The sequence below is a fragment of the Protopterus annectens genome, chromosome 9.part0 (genome assembly GCF_019279795.1).
Source record: "Protopterus annectens isolate FY-2018-M chromosome 9.part0, PAN1.0, whole genome shotgun sequence".
Classification (NCBI taxonomy): Eukaryota; Metazoa; Chordata; order Ceratodontiformes; family Protopteridae; genus Protopterus; species Protopterus annectens.
Genome location: NC_056743.1, coordinates 670,591,605 through 670,616,502, shown reverse-complemented (window position 1 = coordinate 670,616,502; position 24,898 = coordinate 670,591,605). Strand labels below are relative to the sequence as shown.

The 24,898-nt window shown below is 45.5% G+C and overlaps 1 protein-coding gene across 6 annotated transcripts in view; it reads left to right on the top strand.

Moving 5' to 3' along the window:
* BAG6 (BAG cochaperone 6) overlaps positions 1-24,898 on the top strand; it is a 2,260,316-nt gene that overhangs the window by 1,811,782 nt on the left and 423,636 nt on the right. The window lies entirely within an intron of this gene.

The following is a 24,898-nucleotide window of genomic DNA, read 5'->3' as shown; positions in this document are numbered from 1 at the left end:
ACGTCATGGAAGAGAAGACAGCAACCGACGCAGGACCCAAGACTTTGGAATTCAGGCCAACTGAGGGCAACCTGCCAGCAGATTACCCAAATGTAATGACTGCAGCAGTGAATACACTGGAACATCTATATTTATGGTAAGTGTACACAACTGTACTTTTTCGTAAGGCAGCACTACAGATGGTGTAACTGTTTTCTTTTCCACAAAACTATGGGAATGCAGAGTTGATTGAAGAGGGAAATTGGCTAGGCTTAATTAGCCTACAAGGGCAACAAGCCTAGTGCTTACCTGTGAGTACAGTGCCAGTTGTATCTGTTGTTGTAGTTAGCTTTCTATGAAGAACTCCTGGATTATTGTATCTCAGAGTATAGAGTGCCAATAGAAAGCCAGTGCTAGTATTTGCAGTTTTTGTGGTTTCCTTTCAGAGTCTGTGTGTTCATTAAAAAGGTTTGGTGAACTGTGTGTGAAAAGCAGACTGTCCTCTGCTGGAGTGCAGTATCCATTGTCTTTGTACCATGTTTTTAATTTTTCCACTGACCTTTTACCTCTACCTAGATCATTTCACGTTATAACCACTACATTTGGCACAAAAGGGATGCACTCTTAGCTGCTTCCTGTAGTCCTGGATTTGGTTCTCTTGAGCTTCATTTGCCTTATGTGCGACACTGAGCAAGTCATTTAACCAGTCAGTTGTTGTTTGTCTTTCGGCTTTTTCCCGGTAAGGGGTCGCCACAGCAGAACTCCGGTCCGCTATTTATTGGCAGTAGATTTTTACGAAACGCTGAGGTGCCAGCTCAACGCCCAACCTTCAATGAAGGCACGCCCATTTACGCACACATGTCTTTCGAACGCTACCCAACCACGGGGAGGACATGTAGACAAGAAGGCACTTCCAAGCCAAGCCGAGAATCGAATGGGAGAACCTCTTGCTGTGAGGTAACAACACTACCACCCTACCACCACTGCATATACTCTGCTGAAATTGGGATAGGCTCCTTAGTGGTCTCCTGGACTACGTCTGGTAATTTCCTATGATTCTGCAGGTTACCTACATCTGTCTTAACCATTCATTTTATGGGCTAATAGAAATGAAAGTAGTAAGCTGTCGAAGAAACTTGCTTGAGCCAGGGGATAAGAGGCACCAAGACAGCAGCTATATATGAGTTGCACTACCACCCCTTTCAGCAAAGGTAGGTCTATACAACAGTTGTGTTTTTACTGCCACAGCTTGTCCCATCTGTGAAAATGAAGACCTTGTTTTGAAAGGGGGTCCATTGTAGTGGGCAACAGCTGAAGAACTTTCTTATGGCCCTTTCCACTGCACAGTTCTTCAGTTCTGTAGTTCTTACAGTTTTTGTAGCACATATTTTCATCAGCATGTGCCATTGTATCACATGTCAAAAGTAGGAGAGCATACCTGAACCATGCTTTCAGTTTCTTCTTTTGCAGTTTGGATTTTGCATAGTGTGTTATGTAGGAAAGTTCAAACTGAGCCCTCCAAATGTATCTGGTCATCAGATTACCAAACAAGACCCACTTAGACACTTTATACTGTCAGTGATTCAAGCTTACTATGCAGAAAGGCCAAAAATGCAAAGACTTCAGTCTGTCTGCCAGTAAAGAAGGAAGCTCAAGGCCTTTCTGACTGGGAAGCAGGACTTCTGTATTGGAGGATAGGTAAGTAGGATATTTTAGTTTTACCCTTTACCTTAATATCTGTAAGCTGTCCATTGTTTTGCAAGGGATTGACCTTATGTCTGTCAGCATCTACTAGTCAAGAAGGTTATAGGAAAGGAGTTTTTGTCTCAGCATTGAGAAAAGCATGTTGAAGTTCTTTCTCATATTTTAGCAAGTGACCAGTAGCCTGCTCTTATGGCATGGATGTCTGTCCCCTGATGAATATTCTGAGTCCATACCTGGACCTAAAGGACCTTACTTCTCTTGCCTCCCTAGTGAGATTTGAGAAAGCTCCCACTCCCACTCACGTGCCCAGTGGGCCTGCAGTTGCTCCTGAGGAATTGGACCTGTTTGCTCTATCTTGTGGGACATGACCAGGTGGGTGTGGGAATATATCCTGCTCGTAGTTTACTGCTTTTTGCAGTCAATTTATGTGCCATTACCATCTTTGACTTGGCTTTCATTCACGATGGAAACATGTCTGTCAAAGTCTGCATACTGTACGAGATGAATTTCAGTCCCACTTAGCAGTGGCTTAAGGAGACTGTTCCTTTCCCAAGTCCTGGATGAAAGCTTCTGTTCAGACCATGTTTTTTTATCCATCTTTCCATTCTCGACCCCTTTTCCCATTTGCCCATGGGGTTGGGGTGTCACTTCAGCAGTGACAGTTATCTTAAGCCAAGGTTTTTACTGCCTGGTGGGTAGCCCTGCTGCTGTATTTCATTTGTACCATTCACTCGTACATGCAGACTCACCTACAGCCAAGTTAGTGTGTCCAGTCCACCTACTGCATATCTTTGGAATATAGGAAGAAACCAGATCACCCGGAGGAAGCCCACATGACCACAGGTAGGACATGCGCACACTGCTCAGAAGTCACCCCAGCTAAGAAACGAACTGGAGAACTTCTTGCTGTGAGGCGACAGTGCTAACCACTGCACCACCATGGCCACCCATGTTTTTTTTTTCAGAATGATGTTAACATTTTCTATATTTCCCACACACACTAGATCAATATCAGTTGGCCTCTTCTTTTGGAGAAAGAATGAGGAGGACCCTTGGATTGTTTTGGTCATCCCATTAGTAGCTGTTCCATAAAAATGTCTTTTTGTAACCTGGAAGTATCCAAGCTGTAACCCTTCACTTCTAAAACCAATGATTTCTGTGGATCGATAGACTCAGTGCAGTACCATGATTTGTATAAGCATCATAATGCAGACTCATTTGTGATTTCTTCAAGCAAAGACAGGTTTCATATACCACAAAATCTTGCTTCTGTGTTGCTGGATAAAGAATATAAGGCTATGAGCAAGTTTGGTAAGAAGGTGGTGATGTCAGTGGTAGTATATTTTCTTGCCATCATCTCATCTGGAATTCCTACCTGAAGTGGCCTTATTAGCTGGTCTGACTTCCAAAGTTCTACTTTCCCCTCCTGGTCTCGGCTGACTCACTGTCCCACTCAGACGTCTGTGGTATGAGAGGATCATCCGTTGATACCATCTTCTGATCCTTCTTACTCTACATAATCAGTCCCGCACACCCAGACAATTACTCTGCGGGGAAAAGTTTTACTTATCTTTTTTTAAATCTTGTTAGATGTCATAGTGACAGAGTTTTATAATAAAGAAATATAAATGGTTAATAGATGTTTATTGTGTGGGAAAATGTATTCTCCACAAAGATTTTCATGCTCATTGCGTGTATTGTCTAGGTCCCAAAGCAGAGCATAAAAGGCTGTCTGTACTGTGACACACACACCCAAAGGACAGTCCATAGCAGGGCTAAGGAATTACCTTGGTTAAAAGAAAGCATGCTACTGGTTCAGTTCTTCCATGGCATCAGCCAAAGCCTCTGCAACCCTTCTCATGAAATGTAAACACTCTGAGACATGCCTTCAATGAAAAGACAGGGGAGCACCAACAAAAGGCCTCCTGAGTTGAAAGGTTTCAGAAGATCTGGTAGTACTGAGATCAGTGATGCACATTCACAACCCCTTCCTTTCTGTTGGTTTTGGCTGTGGTCTCTGGCTTGACCCCTTTGGAGGCAAATTTGTTGTCAGCTTTAGGTATGTCCTCCTGGACTGAAACTGACATGCTGTTGATTGGCTTGGAGTCATCCATTGCAGCTAACAACTGCATATAGTCATCAGTGAATGGGAAGACTGTATTCTTTTGCTACTCATTTGACAAGAGATTTCTGGAGACTGAAAATGTGTTTGGTACCCATCCGCAGTCCAAGGCTTATAAAGTGGATCGTCCTATGCATTTGAGGCCTAATTGTTAGTGAAGCATAAACTGGTGCCTCAGCCTACGTTGAGTGGTTCTTTGACCGAACCCACAACCCAAGCTTCATCCAAAGACATTTTCAAGTTGGCCCTAGATTTCATGAGTTTTTTTGAGTTCCAGACTTCTAGTGCTGGAAATTTCAGACTCATCAGAGAGTCCTTCTCAGAAGGGAAGGATAAAGCCTGCAATGGTGGAGAATTCTAATACTTCAACTTCTGAGATGAGGGAGCTTGGCTTATGTGGACCAAATGTCTTCCCTCTCTTGTTATGAATCTGACACCAAAGACACTATATAGTTTGCTTCTGCGGACCTTCTCTTTGGGGGTACCATTCACAGGATTAAGGAAGTTTTGTATGAGATAGAGTATTCACAGGCCCAGTTGATACACAGGGCTTTCGTAGGCCTTTCTAAGCCTAAGCTTGTTGCTCTTCCTCCAGTCATGCAAGATTCATTTATTAATGCATTGGTAGAGCCAAACTCCCATCCCTTTCATGTCGGAAGCCTGACTTGTTTTTAAAGGGTCCACTCCCACAAATTCATATCCAAGAGCTGTATGGTAGATCTGGATTGATGTCCCCGATGTTTAACGAGAACAAGTTAAGCTCTGTTTAGTAATCCTTCTACCAGTGATACCAAGAGAATTCATGGCCACTTTGAGAAAAAGACTTGCACGTGTGCTACTCTGGTCTTTATGTCCTTGAACTGCCAGACTTTTATATTCAAGTTTCAAGAGTCTGTTTTTGACAAGCTGAAATATGACAGAGACCTGAAGCAGGAGATGCTTGATTTATACAGCCTGTCAGTCCAGGTAGCTGAGCACTCAAAAAAATGCTCCTGTGATGCGCTAGATGCTTCATGCAGGAGAGCAGCTACAATGGTCATTGATCCCCAGAGTATTGTAAAACGATAGACAGTTGGCCATAAATGCTAGTAATAACCTTAATTTGGCCCTTACAATGCTGGATATTCATGTTTCACTGTTGCCGTCATCACTTGTGAGTTATCCCTGCTGGGTAGCTCTCAAGCCAGGCCAAATACCAGAGTAAAGGTTTCCCTTCTGCATCGGCTGTTCTGTGATTGTGGCTGACGTCAGGTCATCAGGGCTGTAAAGGGAGACAGCCGATGCCATTGCATCAGTCTTTCTTGCCGTGGAGTCCAAGGCAGAAGCAGTTTTGCGAGTGCATTGGTCTGCCATTGCCAGAGTAAAGACAAGACGTCTAAAGCTAAGTACCCCGTTGAGAAATCTTTTTCTTGCCTTAAACTGATGTCAGAGAAAGTTAATAACTGTCTCAGTTGTGGAAAGCAGATCCCACACCAAGACTTCCATTCTCTCTGTGTCACTTGTTTAGGCCCAGACCACGATGTTCCAGGGTGCTGGTTCTGGGCCCTCTCTAATGCTTGAACTATAGGAAGAAGAGCTAATATTGTAACAAGCCATTTTAGTTGGTCTTTTCTGCAACACAAAATGGCATCGTTCTCTCAGGCAGTTACTGACTTTCCTAGGAAGAAAAAGGACAAAGATAAGGATAGGTCTCCAAATGTTAGGCCCTCTGACGACACCGGACTACATTCAAACTTTACTCAAGGCAAAGCTTCTGATCTCAGTGAGGCGCATTCGCAGCCCCTGATGACTACAGCCGAAGAACTGCTGCAGGCCTCTACCGAGACCCATTCAGAGTCCGGTACGCTGCCGGATAAGCCTCCTCCTGCCAGGATGTCATTTGTTCCTCACGGAGTTGGGTCCGGAGCCGCTTTGCAGACACCGGCTTCTGTGGAAACCCCACCGACATCCGAAGTCAGGATTAGACCGACAACAACGCCGCTGGTCAGATTGACTCTGTATAAGGCTAATGACCCAGTTAGGCCCAAGCCAAAATCTACCCCCAAAAAGGTCCCTTCGCAGGGCTCCAGCCACCGACCTATTAGCCAGCCTGCCCCTCAGTCACAGCAACTTCTCAGAGTGGCAGAGGACCTTATGACTCTGATCAGAGGTAGCCAACCTCCCCCTCCCACACCAGCTAAAAGAAAGAGACTCCTCCCCAGAAGTCCTCACAGACCAGGAATCAGTAGATTCACATGTAGAGGAGTCGGACATGGAAGACCAGCCCTTAGCACAATTTGAGGACTCTGATGCTGATGATCCCATTCTGACTGCCTCTCCCCCTGAGGACCTTTCCTTTGGGGAAACTCTAAATACTGTCAAAGAACATTTTCAGTGGGAGGCCCAGGACTACCCCCAGTCTAAAAAGAGACTCAGGGAATTTCTAGATTTGCCTCAGCATAAGCCCTTGGCCATTCCTCGTATCCTGGATGTAGTAGAAGATGTTTTTCTAGAATCTGCCCTCTCTCCAGATTCTCTCCCTCCAGCACCCAGGTAACCTGATAGGTACTACAGGGTGCAAGACTCACACAAATACCTATTTAAAAACCTTACTGCAGACCCTGAAGTAATTACTCAGGGCCCTAAGGGAGAGAGCAAGCTCTTCAAAAAATCCCTTCCCAACTGACAAAGAAAGCAGAGCGCTAGACAGGATGGGTAAGATGGGTAAAAAGGTTTACACCTCAGCCAATTTAGCTGTGAGGGCATTAAACTCTCAATTTCATATGATAAAATTCCAACAGTGTATGTTCGAACTCATTAAACAGAAAATATCTGCCTTGCCTGACAGTAACCATACCAGAGAATTAACAGACCTCATAAGTCAAGCTCTCAGGTAGGAAAGGACTCCTTGCATTGTGGATATGATGCCTCAGAAGCCTCTACCAGGACTGCACCTACAGGATCAGTTATTAGAAGGCACGCCTGGTTAAGGGAGCAACCTTTGCCTGACCAGGTAAAATCCAAACTTTTAGATGCCTCTCTAGGTAAAGAACAGTTGTTTGGCCCCCAAGGCCGAGGAGGTCATAAAGAAAATGGAGGACAAAGCCAAGTCCATGCAGACTGTCAAGGACTTTTTGCAGGTACAGCCTCCCAGGTTCAGCAGAAACTTCCCTACCAAGCACTGGTCCTTTCCCCCTCAGGCTAAGCCAAAGCAGAGAAAAGGGATGCAGAGTCAGAACCCCTAGGCCGCAGGCACACAGCCAGCAAAGAACTAGGCAGTAGTCTACTGCCGCTCCAAGGCAGGGGAGTTCTAAGCCCACTTCCTTCACCAGGGACTCACAGTGACTCCCTACCCTCCCCTCTGACCCCAGATCTCCAGACAAGCTAGGAGGAAGACTTTCCCTCTTCCTAGAAAACTGGCAGGCCATCACCTCAGATCTGCGCGTCCTGAAAATTGTTACCAGAGGGTACAGATTCTATTTCAAAGAAAAAACAGAGAGGTCAGGTTGCCCAGACATCCCTGCAAACCAGAAAGCAGAAGCTATTTGTCAGATCCAAAAACTTTACGCCCAGGGTGCTGTAGAACCCGTCCCAAGGAACAGACCGGGAAGGGATTTTACTTAAGACTAATCCTTGTTCCCAGAAAGGAGGGCACATGGCACCCTATCCTGCACCTCTCTACCCTGAATCTGTCCCTTCTGGTTGCAAAATTCAAAATGTTGACACAACAAAATCTACTTCCCATGCTTCTGCCACAAGCATGGCTAGTGGCCCTAGATCTGAAGGATGCCTACCTGCATATTCCTATCAGACAGTCCTGCAGGAGTTACCTAAGTTTCAGAGCAGTGTCCCAACACTTTCAATTTTCTGTACTGCCCTTTGGCTTATCCACTGCTCCCAGAGTCTTTACAAAGTAGTTGTCTCCAGTCATTGCTTACTGCAGACAGAGAGCCATACACATTTACCCCTACCTAGACGATTGCCTCATTCAGGCAGAAACCAAGGAAAAGCTCCTACAGTACCTCTCCTTTGTGCAAACCCTACTGACCTCACTGGGATTCACCATCAACCTGGAGAATTCCCAGCTGCGACCCACATGAAGAATTACCTTCCTGGGCAACCCTGCTAGACACATCCATGCAAATGCCCCCCCCCCCCCAAAAGCAGACCTTTCTGCAGTCCAACTTCCACCAGCTGGCACACAAGACCCACCTCACAGCCCGGAAAACAATGCAAGCCCTGGGATACATGGCCTCCTGCATCCTGCTGGTACCCCTTGCCAGACTGCATATGCAGAAACTGCAGTGGTACTCAAGGAACCTCTGGTGCCTACACTCCCAGTCTCTGGAGCACCAACTACCACTAATTCCTTGCTTAAAGAAGGAGCTCCTCTGGTGGCCCCAGGCCTGCTCCCTGAACAAGGGCCTTCCTTTTGTCCTTTAGCCACACACAGACACCTCAGACATTGCCTGGGGAGTCCAGAACTCTGCAAACCCAGGCCTTTTGGGAACAGGAAGATGTTCATCGTGCATACAGCTGCAGTAATCACAGATGGGTTTTCAGCCGTCAGGCGGTCCCTCGGTCGGCCGAATTCCAAAGTCTTGGTCCGGCGTCGGTTGTCGTCGCTTACTCTTCTGACGTCAGTAAGGCCAGAGTATATAAGACACAGCCGACGCCATGTTCTCCAGTCTTTTTTGCCGCGCGGTGCCCGAAGCAGAAGCAGTTCGCAAGTGCCGGTCGGCCAGCTCCTGAATTACGAAAATAATTGGAACCGAAGTCTTCATTAAAGCTAAGTACCCTGTTGGGGAAACTTTTCTTGCCTCAGACCGATGTCAGAAAAAGTTAATAATTGTATTTCTTGTGGGAAGCAAATACCGCATAAGGATTTCATTCCCTTTGCATACCTTGTTTGGGCCCAGACCACGACGTCTCGGGCTGCCGCTTTTGCGCTACCTTCAATAAACGCACTATCAAGCGTTGGGCGGAGTTCGCCCAACACTACTTTGGTAAAGCTTTCGACTATAAAATGTCGTCGGACAACTCCGACTACCGTTTTGTCCAAAAAACGCAAGGAAAAGGACCGACACGCGAGGCCCGCAGTCCCCGCCGACACCACGCCAAAACAGGCTACACGTGGTCCGGTTCTCAGCGAGACGCCTTTGCAGTCCCTGACTACCGACGACACTCCTTTGGCGGTATCCTCTGTACCCGAGACCGCTGGGTCCTCGGCCCTTTCCCAGACTACAACCGAAGCCCCTGCTTATGTCGAGCCTACTAATGTGGACAGTTCCACCTCCACCCATGGTGTATTTAGGCCCTCATCTTCTTTTTCAATTAAGGCCTTTACTAAATCCAAAGCAGCCAGGCATCCCACGAGGCCTGTTGCACAGGGCCCATCTCCTGGACCCATGCCTAAGAAACAGATGCTTAAAATGGCTGAGGATCTAATTACTCTTATCAGAGGTTCTCAGCCCCCTCCTGACAAGAGACCCAGAGTGGAGGAAGAATCTCCCTCTTCTGATCAGGGATCCATTTTATCAGAACATTCTGATGCAGAGGAACACTCTTACTCCCCTTTTGAGGATTCGGATGCAGAACAGTCCATTCCTTCTGTATCCCCTCCTGAGGATTTTTCTTTTGGGGAAACCTTGCACACCTTGAGGGAACACTTCCATTGGGAAGGCCAAGACTTTTCAGATTCCAAGAAAAGACTTAGGGAATTTCCTTGGTTACCCCAGCACAGACCTCTGGCTATACCCCCTGTTTTGGATGTACTGGATGATGTCTATTCGGAGGCTTGCCTTAACCCTGATTCTCTGCCTCCTGCACCAGTAAAACCTGATAGATATTACAGAGTACCCAGTTCTCACCAATTTCTCTACAAAGGCCATAATGCTGACCCTGAAACCATTTCAGAAGGCCCCAAGGGATTAAAGGCCTCCATTGCCAAGAATCCACTTCCTGCAGAAAGGGAATCCAGATCTCTAGAAAGGTGGGGTAAAAAGGTATATACCTCGGCCACCCTAGCCATGAGGGCCTTAAACTGTCAGTTTCATATGATTAAATATCAACAGTACCTGTTATCACAATTAAGGAACAAAATGTCTCAACCTGAACAACCAGATTTAAAAGAGTTACAGGATATGATGCATAGTGCGGAGCAAGTGGGTAAACACACCTTACAATGTGGTTATGATGCCCTAGAGGCTTCCAGTAGAGCGGCTGCTACAGGATCAGTCATTCGCAGACATGCCTGGCTTAGGGAACAAAATTTGCCTGATCATGTGAAAGCTAAACTTCTTGATGCTCCTTTACAAAAGGATGTACTATTTGGTACTAATGCTGAGGAGATACTACGGAAAATGGAAGAAAAAGCCAAATCTATGCAAACTGTCAAAGCTTTCTTACAGGTCCAACCACCACGTTTTAGCAGAAATTGGCCTTCAAAAAACTGGTCCTTTCCAGCCACTGACAAGCCCCAAAGAGGTAGATACAGACGCACAAGGGGCAGAGGGCAATCACAAGGATCTTATAGAGGCAGACAATGGCAATCTCCAGCACCAAGAGGTGGTGAAGACAGTGCACAACAATACAGGAAGCAAACCCAATGACTCCCTCATTTCCATGCCAAGCAAGTCTCAGCTGGCAGCACCTTTGGGAGGGAAACTAGCATTATTTGCAAGCAATTGGCATATTGTCACAACAGACAAATGGATACTGGACATTATAAACAGAGGCTACAAATTTCAATTTCACACTCTTCCAAAAATGAGAGGCATGCCGAACCTGCCACAAAATCAAAGGGCAGAGGCACAACTGCAAATTTCAAAGCTCCTAAACATGAGAGCTATACAAAAGGTACCTACGCACCAACAAGGTCAAGGTTTTTATTCAAGACTTTTTCTGGTACCAAGAAAAGGAACCGACTGGAGACCCATTCTGGAGTTATCCAAATAAACACATTTCTACTCGTACCAAAATTCAAGATGCTCACATTACAGCAACTTCTTCCCATGCTGGGCAAGGAGTTTTGGCTGGTAACATTGGACCTCAAGGAGGCATACCTGCATGTCCCAATCAGACAAAGCTGCAGAAGATACCTCAGATTTCTTGCAGGTTCAATCCACTATCAATTCTCTGCATTGCCCTTTGGCTTATCTACTGCGCCCAGAGTATTCACAAAGTGCCTGGCATCAGTGATTGCCTACTGCAGACTTCAAGGGATACAAATTTACCCTTATCTGGACGACTGCCTGATCCAAGCGGACAGCAAACACATACTACTGGAACATCTGGCATATGTGACACGGTTACTGCTTTCTCTGAGATATGCCATCAACAAGGAGAAATCAAGGCTAACACCATCTCAGAAAATAACCTTCCTGGGTGCCAGCTTGGACACAAACACCCAGATGGCATATCTTACGCCAGAAAAACAAGGGCAACTATCTCAGTACTTCAAAACACTAGCAAAAAGTACCAGGCTTACTGCAAGGAAAATCCTGCAGGCTCTGGGATTCATGGCATATTGCATTCTTCTAATCCCATGTGCAAAGCTGCATATGAGGAAACTTCAGTGGTACCTAAAAAAATCTATGGTCTCAACACAGTCACAGTTTGGAAGTAATTATAACAATAATTCCATGTTTACAAAAGGAATTTCTATGGTGGGCCCAAGCATGTCAAGTAAACACAGGCCTTCCATTCTGCAAGCCTCAAGCAAAACAAGTCATAACCACAGACGCCTCAGATTACGCCTGGGGGGCGCACATGAAGGACAGGTGCATTCAGGGCAGATGGTCCCAAAAGGAAAAGCACCTTCACATCAATTAAAAAGAAATGCTAGCAGTAATAAATGCAATTACAGCTTTCAAGGGCTTCCTGCATCCATGACAATTACTGATAAGAACAGACAACACCACAGTAATGTGGTACATAAACAAACAAGGAGGAACACATTCATACCCCTTGTGCAGACTAGCCATGACTCTTTGGAACTTGGCTCTGGAAAGACGAATCGAACTTCAAGCACAGTACTTGCCAGGACTGGAAAACACACTGGCAGACACTCTAAGCAGAAATATGACAGATCCACACGAATGGAAGTTACACCCTCAGGTGTTTACAGAGATAATCCAAGCGTGGGGTGGCCAGACATAGATCTTTTTGCCTCCCACAGGAACCATCAATTGAAAAAGTTTTGTTCAAGGACCTTCCATCCAAAGGCCTGGAAAGTGGACGCCCTTTCATTCAGTTGGACAGCATGGACAGTTTATGCATTCCCACCTCTGCCTCTTCTGCCCAAGGTGCTTTTGAAAGCAAGAACAGACAAACCGAGGATGATACTGATTGCTCCAGATTGGCCAAGGCAACACTGGTATCCACTCCTGAGGAGCCTAACACATACTCCTCCCTGGTCCCTGCCTCTAATACCTCTTCTCCTGACTCAGAACAGCTACAAAACTCTTCACAGTCAGCTGAAAACACTCAACCTCGCTGCATGGAAAATTCCTTAACACCACAACAGACCCTACTTTCCAAGGAGGTGCAGGATGTCATTTTGGAGGCCAGAAGACCATCTACTAGAAAAGCTTACTCCGCAAAATGGAAGCGGTTTTGCTGTTGGAATGAGAAAAGAGGCCATGATCCTAGAAAATTGAACTTGCCTCAGGTTTTACAGTACCTAGCTGAACTGCTGAACAGTGGACTTTCATTTTCTTCCATAAAAATACATGCCTCAGCCATTTCTGCAGAATTCAACACGGATCCTCCTTTATTCTCTCACCCACTCTTACGACAGTTCCTCAGAGTGGCTAAGAATATAAGACCTCCAAGGAAGCAACCAATACCAGCCTGGGACCTTAATTACATACTAGAAAAATTAACATTGCCTTCTTTTGAACCTGCTGCCTCAACAGCTTTGCAATATTTGTCCTGGAAAACAGCTTTCCTTCTGGCCATCACTTCAGCTCGTAGGGTTTCTGAACTACAGGCCCTCATGGCGGTGCAGCCCTTCCTCATCTTCCATCAGGACAGGGTTTCCCTTCGTACCAACCCATCTTTTATGCCTAAAGTGGTTTCCAGGGTAGCCTTAAATCAAGCCATACACCTACCTACCTTTTATCCTAACCCTCAAAACAAAGGGGAAAGGCTGCTACACTCTTTAGACATCCATAGGCAGCTACGTTATTATTTGGACAGAACAAAGTCCTTCAGGAAATCAGAACAACTTTTTGTGTCCTATGCTGTAGGGGCTCAAGGGAAACCAGTTACAAAATAAACCATTTCCAAGTGGATTGGCCACTGCATACGGTTTTGTTATTCCTATCATGGGAAATCTGTCCCTACTGGTATCAGATCTCACTCCACCAGGGCCACAGCCACCTCTACAGCCTTCCTCAGAGGTGTTCCTACTAAAGATATTTTGGAGGCAGCCACTTGGAGTTCTGTACATACCTTCACAAAACACTACCACCTGCCCTTATATTCCAGAACAAGAGCAGGCTTTGCCACTGCTGTTTTGCAGGGCATTTTGGCTCAACCCAGTTCCTCATAGTACCTACCACCCTATGCATAGCTTTGGGACTCTACCCATCTGTGATTACTGCAGCTGTATGCACGATGAACATAGTACAGTTTTGTACCTACCATAAATGTAGATGTTCGAGTGCTAATACAGCTGCAGTACAGGTTTCCCTCCCTCCTTCCCCACTCGGTAAAGGCATGGGGCCTAACAACCTCTTCATACCACTTGACTGGGTTATCCTGCTATGTTTTATTTGCTTGCTTACACTGATTTTGCATTATATTGCATTGCTTGCATATGTAGATAAGCTTTATTTATGTATTGCCTTCCTTTTGGGGGCACCTGACATCTGGGGCAAGAAAGACTGAAGAACATGGCGTCGGCTGTGTCTTATATACTCTGGCCTTACTGACGTCAGAAGAGTAAGCGACGACAACTGACGCCGGACCAAGACTTTGGAATTCGGCCGACCGAGGGACCGCTTGACGGCTGAAAACCCATCTGTGATTACTGCAGCTGTATTAGCACTCGAACATCTACATTTATGGTAGGTACAAAACTGTATTGAAAAAGATGGATCCGGACTAGCCAGAAAACGGAAAACTAAACAACAAACCAAACGGCTCGAACTTTTGCTGCAAAGAATGACAATTGAAGTGAATATATTTTAGCGCTTTCTTCCACTTTATTTTAAACCATGGACGACTTCAGAAAAACGGGAACTCTCCCATGTTCCCGTTTTTATACATAACAGGATGTGATGTAAAATGAGTCACACATTTAATCTATTACAATACTAAGTAGTAAAATTTAAAATTTAAAAAATCATTCCGAATTCATTATGTTGTGGTAAACAAAGTCAATACTAAATATATAAATTCTATCTATTTAACATTACTTTTAAAATTGTTTAATTAAAAATTATATATGTTTTACTTTCTTCGAAAATAAAAAAATATAAAATATATAGAATTATGAAATGAACAATAAACTATAACTTCATAATGTTAATACTATTATTATTAATACCCAACTTCTCAGAATACAGATACTAATATATTCTATCTCAGAATGTCATTGTCTCAAATGCTATGATCATGATCTTAACATTAATTCAAGGATACAATGTTTTTGCACTTTAAATGAATTTGAAAATGAATTCAAACAATATTTGTCAGATGTAAGTGTAAATTACCTATCGAATGAATACATTCAACATAAAAATTAAACTATCTGATCTGTTTATATTCATAATATCATAAACGACACAATCAATATTAAATGTTTTCTATTATATAGGTAGTAAGGCTAGTATTAGTTGTATTTAGTGTGTTATTATGAATATAAACAGATCAGATAGTTTAATTTTTATGTTGAATGTATTCATTCGATAGGTAATTTGCACTTACATCTGACAAAGATTGTTTGAATTCATTTTCAAATTCATTTAAAGTGCAAAAACATTGTATCCTTGAATTAATGTTAAGATCATGATCATAGCATTTGAGACAATGACATTCTGAGATAGAATATATTAGTATCTGTATTCTGAGAAGTTGGGTATTAATAATAATAGTATTAACATTATGAAGTTATAGTTTATTGTTCATTTCATAATTCTATATATATTTTATATTTTTTTATTTTCTAAGAAAGTAAAACATATATAATTTTTAATTAAACAATTTTAAAAGTAATGTTAAATAGATAGAATTTATATATTTAGTATTGACTTTGTTTACCACAACATAATGAATTCGGAATGATTTTTTAAATTTTAAATTTTACTACTTAGTATTGTAATAGATTAAATGTGTGACTCATTTTACATCACATCCTGTTATGTATAAAAACGGGAACATGGGAGAGTTCCCGTTTTTCTGAAGAAGTCCATGGTTTAAAATAAAGTGGAAGAAAGCGCTAAAATATATTCACTTCAATTGTCATTCTTTGCAGCAAAAGTTCGAGCCGTTTGGTTTGTTGTTTAGGTACAAAACTGTACTTTCTAGGTCTACACATCAGTTTGAAAGAAATACTGGTGGTGCACAGAGCTATCCTAACCTTTCAAGACCATCTGTCACCCGGGGTACTCTTAGATACCACTGTCGTGGTACATCAACAAACAGGGTGGCACTCATTCCTACCCCCTATATCGCCTGGCCATGGAAATCTGGGATTGCATCTCTTAGCTCAATACCTCCCAGGGAAGCAAAACACCCTGGCAGATCACTTAAATAGACAGATCATGGATCCCCCACGAGTGGCACTTGCACAGGAAGACCACCTTAAAAATCACTCGCATCTGGGGGGAACCAGACATGGACCTTTTTGCAAGCCACCAGAACCATCAGTTGGCCAATTTCTGCTCAAGACAGTTTCACACAGAAGCCTGGAGGGTGGATGCTCTCTCCTTTCACTGGGACAGCCTGTTTGTGTATGTCTTTTCCAAACATCCTCTGATTCCCAGGGTTCTACTCAAGATCAGAGAGGAAGGACTAAGGGCTATCCTGGTTGCTCTAGATTGGCCAAGACAACACTGGTACCCCATGCACCCTCCCTTTACCCTGCCCTCCACTGCAGACCTTCTCACGCAACAGGGAGGGAAGCTCCTGCATCCAGGCCTTGCCACACTCAAGTTAACAGCATGGCTGATTCCTCCAAGACAGATAACACTGCAACCCAGTGTTCGACATTATTAAGGAGGCTCATAGACCCAGCACCAGAAAATCTTATTCCTGGAAGAAATTCACCTGCTGCTGCTCCACCAGGGCCACCTCCAGCACTAGAGCCTCTTTACCCCTGGTTCTAGACTACCTGGTAGAGCTCCTCCGTAAGGGTTTGTCTTACTCCTCTGTCAAGACTCATGCTTCGGCTATCTCAGCTTATGTCCAGGCGGATCAGCCTTTATTCTCGCAACACCTCTTGAAGCAGTTCCTCAGAGGTGTGGCTCAAATCAGACCATCAAGAAGGCCCCCTGCACCTGCTTGGGATCAAAATTTTGTTTTGGAAAAGCTGTCTTTGACCCTTTCAAGCCAGCATCCTCAGCAGATCTCAAATACCTCTCTTGAAAAACTGCCCTTTTGCTAGCCATCACTTCTGCTAAGTGGGTATCTGAGCTCCAGGCTCTTATGGCCACCGAGCCTTTCATCATCTTCCATGTGGACAGGGTCTCTCTAAGAGCCAACCCCTCCTTTATGCCTAAGGTGGTCTCTGATGTAACCCTCAACCAGGCCATACACCTACCTACCCTCTTTTTTAAACCAACAAATAGAGGGGAGAGAATTCTGCATACCTTAGATGTGTACAGAGAGTTGAGATTTTACCTTGACTGGACCAAATCAATCAGGAAAACTGACCAACTCCTGGTTTCATTTGCCTCTGGGGCAGAGGGGAAACCCATTACTAAGCAGACCATTTCCAAATGGATCTCTCACTGCATACATTTCTGCTATACCTTCCATGGAAAGAGTCCTCCCAAAACCGTCCAATCCCATTCCACAAGAGCAACCTCTACCTCCACAGCCTTTCTGAGGGGGGTTCCTACCAAGGAAATTCTGGAAGCTGCTACTTGGACATCTATCCACACTTTCACTAAGCACTACCAGCTGGCTACATTCTCCAAAACCAGAGCAGGATTTGCATCTGCGGTCTTGCAGGGCATGCTAGCATCCCCATAATTGTACTCCACTCACTTCCTCAGCTTTAGGATTCTTCCCACAAGTGATGATTGCAACAGTGAAACATGAAGAACATAGTACAGTTGTTTACACTTACCATAAATGTAGATGTTCAAGTGTATTTACTGTTGCAGTCCTGTTTCCCTCCCACCTACCCCCTTTCTTAACTATTGTATATATTTTATCTGGAGCTCCAAGACCTTTGGGGCAAGAAAAACTGATGTAATGGCATCGGCTGTCTCTCTTTTATAGTCCTGACGACCTAATGTCAACCACACTCACAGAACAGCCAACCCAGGAGGGAAACCTTTACTCTGGTATTCAGGCCGGCCAAGGGCTACCCAGCAGGGATAACCCACAAGTGATGACTGCAACAGGGAATATACTCGAACGTCTACATTTATGGTAAGTGTACACAGCTATACTTTCTCCTCCTTGCTGAGTCTAGCATGGTCAAAACCAGTACTGTTGCCTCAGTAGGTAGACCTGTTGACTTAAAAGGGGTTTTGTTATACCACTGCTTGAGCACTTTGAGGCTTGCAGCTTGGATGATAATGATCATCTCTTCCAGGCGTATGTTTCCTGCAGGCATGCTAAATATTATAAGGGAGACCAAGAAGTGCAAGACAAGGAAGTCATACCAAGCAAAGTGAAAGAGTCTGTCTGTCTCAGTGTCTCTCTGTCTCTCTCTCTCTCGGACCTTGTTAGTGACCAAGAGACTAAAGTTCAAACTCAGCTCAAGTGTCTGCGTTTCTCATCTGTCAGACCTTTACAAAACACGACTGTGATATGGCTGTTTGAAGGTTATGTTTCAGCTGTCTCAGTTGTCTGTTTCTAGACCTTCTTTATAGTACCAGTTGCCAATTAAACAGATCCTAAAGGGGATGGTACATCGCCTATCACCACCCAGTCGGAACACTGTTCCACCATGGAACCTATTTTTTTTATTTTTTATTTTACATTTGTTGACCGGGCTAGTCTAAGTGGATACATGTCCATTTTCAGTAGAGGCCCGGGGAGAAAAGCTCCAAGCAGCAATAATGACAACAATGCAGTAAAATTAAAATTGGTACAATGTTTACATTAAAAGATAGGGTTAAGCAGAGTTATTTAGAAACATTTAGGCTAGAATAAAATACCATGACTAGAAACAAAAAAACAGGGAAAAAAAAAATTTTTTTTTTTTTTTTTTTTTTTTTTACATTAAATGGTGTAATGGAAAAACTCACCCTGACACCCTTTAAATCATCTGATGGTAAGTTGTCTATCTCGCCTTCATTCTTGCTGGTTGGGTGCGGAGCCGATCGCCGGCTCCAAATCGGCCATCTACTAAAGCTCGAGAGCTATTTACTGGCTCGAGGCTTACCCCTTATCCCACAATGCTTGGCGCTAGATACCCAGATCTCATTTTCCGCTTCAACTATGAGGTTGTGCTTTTACTGGCTCAGGTCGTATTAATCCTTTTTTTTTTTTGTATTACTAGCTAATATTTGCCTTGTATTTTTCTTGGATATAGATTGACTTTCCCTTGTAGTGTAGTTAGACTGTGTATCCCCTAGTTTGTCCCACTAAGGAAACTCGTTTTCTGTTAGAGAGTTTCTACCCCCCCCCTTTGTTTCTCTCTATTAGTGGCTAACCCCACCCTTGTTGTACCTATAGGAGTAGTGTTTAGCCTTGTAGTATTTGTATATTTTTTATTAAGGATAGTTGTTAAGTGTGTGTGATAGTTTTTGTGGTTATTATCATTAGCTTAACTAGTGCGGGTGTGTGAGTGTTTCTGTGTGCCTTGTTTAAGCACTAGTTTAATTTTTCTCTCTTTAGTATCCCCGGGCCAGTATGTCCAAGGATACTAAAGTTTCAGGCTTCAAGAAGTGTGACTCGTGCTGTCAGAAGATGTCTCTGACAGACGGTCACACTTCTTGTGTTTATTGCTTGGGTTCCCTACACTTGCAGGACTCCTGCTCGGTCTGTCATGCCTTCAGCCCAAGAGTCCTGCAGGAGCATAGGAGCAAGCTTATTTTGAGAGGCTTACTTAAGCCAGAGGGATCCCCGGCGAAGCCTCAGTCAGGGAAATCCTCAAAGCCCGCCAAGCCGTCGGCTCCCAGTTCGGAGCCGTCGCCGGGCGGAGCATCTGCCTCCTCTTTGGCTCCGGCTGGAGCCGACATCCCTAGACCTCAATTGGCCACGACGTTAGTGTCGGAACTGTCGTTGGGCCGAAAACGTTCTAGGTCCTTTTCCCTAGAATCAGTTCGTTCAGCTCCGAGGTCACCGTTGCTTCAGTCAGAACGAAGCCATAGGGTCCCACTCCTCTCGGTCTTCCAGGTTATCCGATCATGACTTGAAGAGGGTGGTCAGTAGACTCCTTAAATCGCAGGCCCTGGCCAAAATGTTAACCAGCCCTTCTCAACAGACTGTGGCTGTCCCGGTGTCTTCAGCAGTTCCTCCTCTGACTCCCTTTTTGTGTTAGAAGCCGGAGCTGGTTGGGGCTCGAATCTTGGAAACGTCGGAGCCGATACCACATCTTTCGGCTCCGATCTCTTCATTGGTTCCTTCCTTGGAGGGATCTCTGCGCCGGGACTCCCTCGTCGGCTCCGAGGGGGCGAGTGGCATCAGACCCTTGTCCGACCCCGTTCTCCCTCTCGGGTCTTAGGCGCAGGTGAGCTCAGCCCCGACATCGGCCTCGGAGCCGTCCCTCTCGGTGCCGGGAGGAGTTCACATCTCTTCGGAGCGGGGACCCTCTGCTCTGCCTGATAGGGGCGCCTTCGAGGTCATGAGGAGTGTGCTGACTCCTGAGTCTGCTCCCCGATCGGCCCCTTCGGCTCCTCCCCCCATGGTGCCTGCATCGGTCTCTGTCCACCCTCCTGACCCCAAGCGTGGAGAACCGACGCTCCAGGTCACCCCATTGGGCGTATCTTCCTCTTCCGAGGCCTCCCCTGATCATTCAGAGGAGCCCCCTCAGAAGAGAAAATGTAAGAGGAAACATGTCGACTCCCCCTGAGTCAATCACGTCTGATACCGACTTGGAGGATTCGGAAGGGTCCCCAAGATCCCCCTCTGAGGATGTCTCTTTTTCAGACATCCTAGAGATCCTTAAGCAGAGGGGGAACTGGACTGCCCTTAACCCTTCCGAGGACGAGTTGGTATACCTGGACGCGTTTGGTTCTCACCCTTCCACCTCCTGGGTGTCTCCGTCCTTCGACCCGCTCATGGAAGTAGTGGCTCGAAGGGCGTGGTCAGCCCCGGACATAGTGGAACCAACTCCCCGCAGGCCAACTAAGTTCATTACATCCCCACCCAACAAACAATTTTTGACAAAAGGTGTCCCCGTTTATGCCATGGTGGTAGCAGCAGCCACTAAGAAGGAGTTGGCTGACCCTTCGGTGCCTGTCCATCCACCTAATAAAGAGACTAGGACAATGGACCGGTACGGGAAGCGGATGATTTCCTCGGTGACCTTTTCCATGCGGTCATTGAATTATCTGTGCTATTTCACCCGCCTTCAGAGGGATCTTCTCATACCCTTCAGGATCCATCAGCTGCGGGGGCTCAGGATAAGATTAACTCCCAGCTGGCGACCCTTAACTCTATCGTCAACTCCTCCATGCGGCTCATTTCTTATGCAGCCGATGGGGCGAGTAGGGCCGCAGGTACAGGCGTGGCTTTGAGAAGACATGCCTGGATGCGGTTATGTAACTTTTCTGACCCCTTTAAGGCGTCTTTCACCAATACCCCCTTCGATGGTTTGGCTCTGTTTGGACCACAGGTGAAGGATACCCTTACCTGGTGTGAGCAGGAAGGCAAGACTCTCTCTGCCGTGGGAGTCCATTTTTCTACTCCCTCTAGACCATATACCCTAAGGGTCAGAAGAGTGGGAAAATGTAGTTTCGGAAACCCCAGGGAGTCGTGCCTGACACACGTGGCGAGTTTCCCTCCAGGGGCAGGGGAGGGAACAATAATAGATGCAGCCCGAGGGGCAGAGGGGGTCCGCAAAATCAGGGTAGCAGAGAATCTTTCTCTGACAACCCTTTCAGCACCCCTGAGGGGCTGCCCGACTGTCCACCTTCGGAGGCAGTCGGTGGAAGATTGTCACTGTACCCAGAAGCCTGGCAACTCCTCACACAAGACAAATGGGTACGGTCCATCATATCCGAGGGTTACAAAATCCCCTTTGTCCACACCCCTGTACAAACAACCAAGTCCCTTCCAGATATTCCACCCGGTCTAAGGGAACAAGCAGTGCCAGAAATTTCAAAACTGCTAGAAAAAAGGGCCATCCAGCCAGTCCCAGCAGACCAGCAAGGATCCGGAATTTATTCCAAGTTCTTTTTGGTACCAAAAAAGACAGGGGACTGGAGACCCATTTTGGATCTCAGTAGGTTAAACAAATCTGTTCAAAGAACGAAGTTCCGGATGGTCACGCTTCAGTCCGTTCTACCCTTTTTGGGTCAGGACAATTGGATGTGCTCCATAGACCTTCAGGATACGTACTACCATATCAAAATGGACAGGCACTCCAGAAGGTTTCTCTGCTTCCGGCTGGGAGCCAGTCACTATCAATTCAGAGCCCTGCCCTTTGGTCTCACCACAGCCCCCAGGGTGTTCACCAAATGCATGGCAGTGGTTACAGCTCACCTGAGACTGCGAGGATTCCAGATGTTTCCATATCTAGACGACTGGCTCCTTACTGCTTCCACCAGGCATCAGCTACTGCGAGCCAGGGATTATACCATCCAAACTTGCTCCGAGCTAGGTATCTCAATAAATTTCAAAACGTCTGCATTGTCGCCTTGTCAGTCTATAACCTTTATAGGTGCAAGATTAAACACAAAAGAGCTGTCTGCAAAAGTTCCTCTAGACAGTGTGTCAGACATTCGCCGACATGTGCAGGTCTTACTACAGTGCAAGAGGATTCAGGCCAGATTTGTACTAAAAACTTTGGGTCTCATGGCAGCAGCAATCATACTAGTTCCTGTGGCTCGTTTTCACATGCGGATTCTTCAGTGGATGCTCTTTACCCAGTGGTCTTTTCAACAACTTTCGATGTCTCACAACATAATAATCACTCAATCATGCAAAGACCACCTGGCTTGGTGGATGGTCTCCCCTCTAGTACTCCAGGGCAGACCGTTTGTTCTTCCTCCTCCTGTTGCCACGGTGACCATGGATGCCTCCCTGATCGGGTGGGGGGGGCATTTTCAGGGCAAGACTTTCCAGGGCACTTGGCAATGTCTAGAGTACCACTTGCACATAAACGTCTTGGAGATGAGAGCGGTGCTTTTAGCGTTGCAAGCTCTTCAGGACTCTCTACCCACCGGGGCTATTGCAATTCAAACAGACAATATGTCTGTAGTGTGGTACATCAACAAGCAGGGCGGAACCAACTCCTATCCCTTATGTCGAGAAGCACTCAGAACTCTGGCAGTGGGCAATCTCCTCTCAACGGTTTCTGATAGCAACGCACATCCCCGGGAAGTCCAACGTCATAGCGGACAGGCTAAGCAGAGCTATTCTCATGCCTCACGAGTGGTCTCTTAATCAGTCGGTAGCGGATAAAATTTTCCGCAGATGGGGTCAATCTTGCTGCGACCTTTTTGCAACTCCTCTCAAAAGCAAGTGTGACGATTTCTTCACTCTCTTCCCCCTCCCTGGCCACTCCACCAGAGACGCTCTAGTTCACGATTGGCCCCGGGGTCTTCTGTATGCATTTTCACCTTTCCCCCTAATTCCCAAACTAATTCAGAAGGCGACCACATTGGGATCCAGGATGATCCTCATTGCCCCTTACTGGCCTCGACAAATTTGGTTCCCATTCTTGCATCGTCATCTGCTGGAGCAGCCTTGGAATCTGGACCCAGTGCCAGACCTCTTGGTCCATCAGTCGGGCGGGCTGCACCAATCCCTTCAGTCTCTCAACCTCGCAGCTTGGTTGCTCCACTTCCAACCTTAGCCAGGCTTCCACATATTTCTCAGCCAGTGCGTGAAGTCATCCTTTCTTCGCACAACTCTACCACCAGGAAGACTTATGCTAGTAAGTGGAAACGTTTCTCTTTCTGGGCAGAGGCTAGGAATATAGACCCCTTTACAGCCCTGTCCATCGCGTTCTAGATTTTTTAGCAGAACTTTTTCAAGCTGGTACCTCGGCTGCCACCATTAGAGTCCAATTAGCTGCTATCGCAAATTTCCACGCTGGCCTGTCAGAAACCAGCATCATGTCCCACAAACTTTGCAAGGCCTTTCTTAAAGGGACTATTTTACTTAGACCCCTGGTCAGAGATCCCCCTCCTCCGTGGGATTTAAACTTGATATTAGCATCCTTGATTCTCCTTCCTTTTGAACCTGCGGCTTCCTGTTCCTTAAAATTACTCTCCTGGAAGACTCTCTTTTTAGTAGCCATCACCTCAGCTAGGAGAGTTTCGGAACTTCAAGCCCTCTGTATTCGTCCTCCTTACCTTGTGTTTCTCAAGGATAGAGTTTCACTCAGGACTAATCCTTCTTTTTTGCCCAGGATACCTTCTGAAACAAACCTGAATCAGGCTATTGATCTACCCGTCTCTTTTCCTAACTATCCGAACAAAGCTGAACAAATGTTACACCAATTGGACGTTCATAGGCAATTATGTTTTTATTTGGATAGGATTAAGCAAACAAGAAAATCAGACCAACTCTTCCTGTCCTATGCTGAGGGCAAACAGGGCCTGCCAGTTTCTAAAGTAACCTTATCCAGGTGGTTGTCCTCTATTATTACCTTGATTTATCAGCTGAGACATAAAGAACTCCCTACTAAACCTAAAGGTCATTCCACCAGAGCTTTAGCTACTTCGGTAGCTTTTCAAGCTAGACTACCAGTGGAATCTATTTGTGCTGCAGCCACATGGGCCACTCCTCATACCTTCATTTCACATTATAAGTTGGATATGGCCTCTAGGAGTAGAGCTGATTTTGGTTCCACTGTGCTCAAGAGTCTGTTCCGATGAGCCACCCAGGAATAAGGTGCTAGGGACGCTGTCTCAACCAGCAAGAATGAAGGTGAGATAAACAACTTAACATTAAGAAGTTATGTACCTACCATAACGTTCCATGTTAGTTGTCTTCTTCTCGCCTTCTTTCTTGCGTCCCACCCTCCATCCCTCTAGCCTGGACAGACCGAAAAGAGTCCTTTTTGAGGCCTTCTTCCTCTGGCTGAGTCTTATCTGGGTTATGTCCTCCTCTGTTTTAGTACTGTAGGTAATCCTTGTAGTTTGGACAGGTGTCCTTAAAATTTTTTCAATGGTGTTAGCTCTGCCAAACCAGATCTGGGTATCTAGCGCCAAGCATTGTGGGACAAGGGGAGGCCTCGAGCCAGTAAATAGCTCTCGATCTTTAGTAGATGGCCGAGTCGGAGCCGGGGATCGGCTCCGAACCCAACCAGCAAGAAAGAAGGTGAGAAGAAGACAACTAACATGGAACGTTATGGTAGGTAAATAACTTCTTATTTTCATACTCAAGAATTTTTCCTGGAAGACAGTGTGATGGCTGTTGCACCTGCTAGAAGAATCTCCAAGTTCAAGCCTTAATATGCAGGGAACCCTTTTTGTTTTCACAAAGTCACAGTTTCAGTCTTTGTACTAACCCTAATTTCATTCCTAAGGTGCTGGTAGAACTACATTTGAGTTGAGTTGTTCACCTCCCTTTGTTTTTCCAAAGTCCCTAAACATAAGGGAAATCTTGCTTTCTTGGGATAGGCATAGTTTTTATTTGGACATGACATAAAAAAAAGGTTGTTTCCATTCCTGTCTCTTGTAATAAAAGCAAGGTATTTCAATAAGCAGACCTTCTCAAGATGGTTTGTTCACTGTATTGATTTATTTATTAATTATTAACATTTGATTACTGGGAAAGTCTCGCTGTGTAGTAGCCCATTTTCAGCGGAGG